This window comes from Crinia signifera, chromosome 4 (genome assembly GCF_055691185.1).
Source record: "Crinia signifera chromosome 4, ASM5569118v1, whole genome shotgun sequence".
Taxonomy (NCBI): Eukaryota; Metazoa; Chordata; class Amphibia; order Anura; family Myobatrachidae; genus Crinia; species Crinia signifera.
This window is the reverse complement of record NC_139220.1, coordinates 202,301,157-202,304,160: the sequence shown is the minus strand read 5'-3', so window position 1 is coordinate 202,304,160 and position 3,004 is coordinate 202,301,157.

Sequence of the window (3,004 nt, the reverse complement as noted above, 5' to 3'; positions counted from 1 at the left end):
CCTGCTTTCCGTACTTCCTGTCCAAAAAACGCAGCTAGCTGCCAGATCCATTTCGCCTACGTCAGAAGATGGGCGGAGCCAAATCTAATAGAAGGGATCATGGCTAGATCGACCCCTTCATAGAAAGGACCTGTCCACTAGAGAGCAAAAAGCCAAGGTCCTTTCAGAATAGGGGAAATAGCCTGCTTATACTAGGGGGGGATACAGTAATTGGGTCACCACCACCAAGTAGGTCGACAAGCATTAGGTCGACATGAGTTAAGGTCGACATGAGTTAAGGTCAACAGGGTCATTAGGTCAACATGGGTTAGGTTGGCAGGGTCATAAGGTCAACAGGGTCATTAGGTCGACATGGTTTATTTTTTACTTTTTTTTTAGCCGACATGTGCCGACCACTAGGTCATGGTGGGAGAATAAAATAGTGTGCCCGAAGCATGGCGAGCGTAGTGATGTCGTGGTACGTTTCGATGTCCATGTCGACACAACATGTGCCGACAGGCGGTATTTCATGCCCGACCATCCACTAGGACATAAGGGCAAAAAAATAAATGGTACTTGTGTATTATAGCAGCGCCCCCGATGTACATCGCGCGATGTTTTTATCGCATCCCATGCCATGCACCCGATGGCATACGATGCAACGCGATTTTTGCCCCCTATGTGATGAAACATTGTATAAGCACCCTAAAGGGTGCTTTTAAGCACCCAAATGTGTGCTTACAATGTTAAATGCACCCCCACGCCACCCCCCCACTATAAACGTGAACCCGAAGCATGGCGAGCGGCGGCGGTACGCGTCCTCTGACCTTTTCATACCCCCACTATCCACGTCGGTGTGGAGTTGAGAATAGAAAGTGTGGCAAGTGCAGCGAGCCACCGAGCCCGAAGCGTGGGGAGCGCAGCGAGCCCTGCAAGGGGACGCGGATACCTGTAAAGCCCGCGAGGGGACGCGGATACCTGTGAAGCCCGCGAATGGACGCCGATACCTGTGAAGGTATCCGCTTCCCCTCGCCACGCTTCGGGCTCGGTGGCTTGCTGCACTCGCCACACTTTCTATTCTCAACTCCACGCCGACCTGGATAGTGGGGGTATGAAAAGGTCGAAGGACGCGTACCGCCGCCGCTCGCCACGCTTCAGGTTGACGTTTATAGTGGGGGGGTGGCGTGGGGGTGCATTTCACATTGTGAGCACCCATTAGGGTGCTTATACAATTTTTAATCGCATTGTATGGCATACACAATGTCATACAATTTAAAAATTGTATGACATTGTACAATATCGCGCGATATCGCATCGCATGCCTTATGGTATGCGATGGGCGCCGCTATAATATACAAGTACCAAATAAATAATAATAAAACATTTAGACTTTTTCACTGTCGTCATAATGACCCTGTCAACCTTACCCATGTCGACCTAATGACCCTGTCGACCTTACCCCTGATGGTCAACCCTACCTTCTCCTCTTACTGTGCTGGTGATAATGCACATCTAACATATGAAATATGTCAATGATAAACTACTTATGGGGAAATAATATCAGTAATGCAAGATTATTTTTAGTATTTTTTATTTCAGCTGTCACTCTTTGTAATGAGTGGGGGTTTTTATTGATAGTTATCACTTATCTTTATCATTGGAATAACACTTTGGGTGAGATTTAATAGGATGAGAGATTCAGAAAGTGAGAGATTTGGTGAGAAATCACCAGTTTTTTTTAAAGCAGCAATCATTTACACTGCAAAACCAGTTTGATTTTGAAGTGCAAATGATTGCCGCTTTAAAAAAACTGGAGATTTCTCACCAAATCTCTCACTTTCTGAATCTCTCATCCTATTACATCTCACCCTTTATTTAGTGTTCCATAAAGGGCTTTATTCTAATGTACAGTATGTGTAGACTATATTTGTGCTAAAGGCCTATAAATATAACCGTTAATAAATAAATAATATTTGTGTGTGTAATATATACGTGTGAACATTGTATTTTTCCAAACCATTTGATAGAGGAGACTATTCAGAGTTGAATCCGCTCATACATTTGGTGAAGTAGCTGTACCAGTTGGAAGCAGGTATGTCTTCTGCGTGCTGGCTGAAGGTCTCCAGCGCAGATTTCAGCGACTCAAAACAAATCCCACGCATCATGTGCTTGACTTGTGGGATCAAAACAAAGTGGCACACCCCAAATGTAATAGGGTGTGAGAATCAGAATGTGAGAGATTTTTGTAAAGTTTTCCCAATTTTTTACAGTGGCAATCAACTACATAGCAAAATAAACCTGCATTTAAAAAAAAAAAAAAAAAAAATTGAATTGAAATGTTTACCCACTCATAAATAGCATACTGTGGCACAATATATGTCTGCTTGTGTAATGCTCCTAGGCTTGTAACATACTCTCACATAACAACATAGTTGCAACTCCAAGATGGAACAAGTTGTAAACAGCGCCCTAGACATTGGTCATCATAGGTAAAAGAAATGCCACAACCTTAATTATTGCAAACACAGGATACCACAATATATAGGAAACACTTTCCACAACAAATCAACAGGCCACCATATATTACAAGTTTATAGAGTCCTTGGCTGTACTGGACATTTCTCACTGCTCAATGAAGGTGGTTCCAAAATCACATCTCTCACTCAGACACACACCTGTTTTACTAAACACACACACTCCTATTTTAACTAAATAAACACAACTTTCCCTAGGAAAACAAACACACATTTTACCTAAAAATCTACAAACATATAAAATCATTGCCCCTCCCTTACACACACATGAACCAGGTGCTGTCAGTGCCCCTACCTGTGGCTATATTCCACACACGGTGCAGGAGAGCACTTCAGCCAGCCAGCCACTGAACAGCCTTGGAGGAGCTGTGCGCAGCAGCTCCCCCTAGTGCCATTCTGCTTCCAGCTCATTCTCTGTGTGAGAAAAGAAGGCAGCTTCCGTGCCTCAGTTCCTCCGAAACTTAAACATTAAAACTGCAGGGATGAATCGG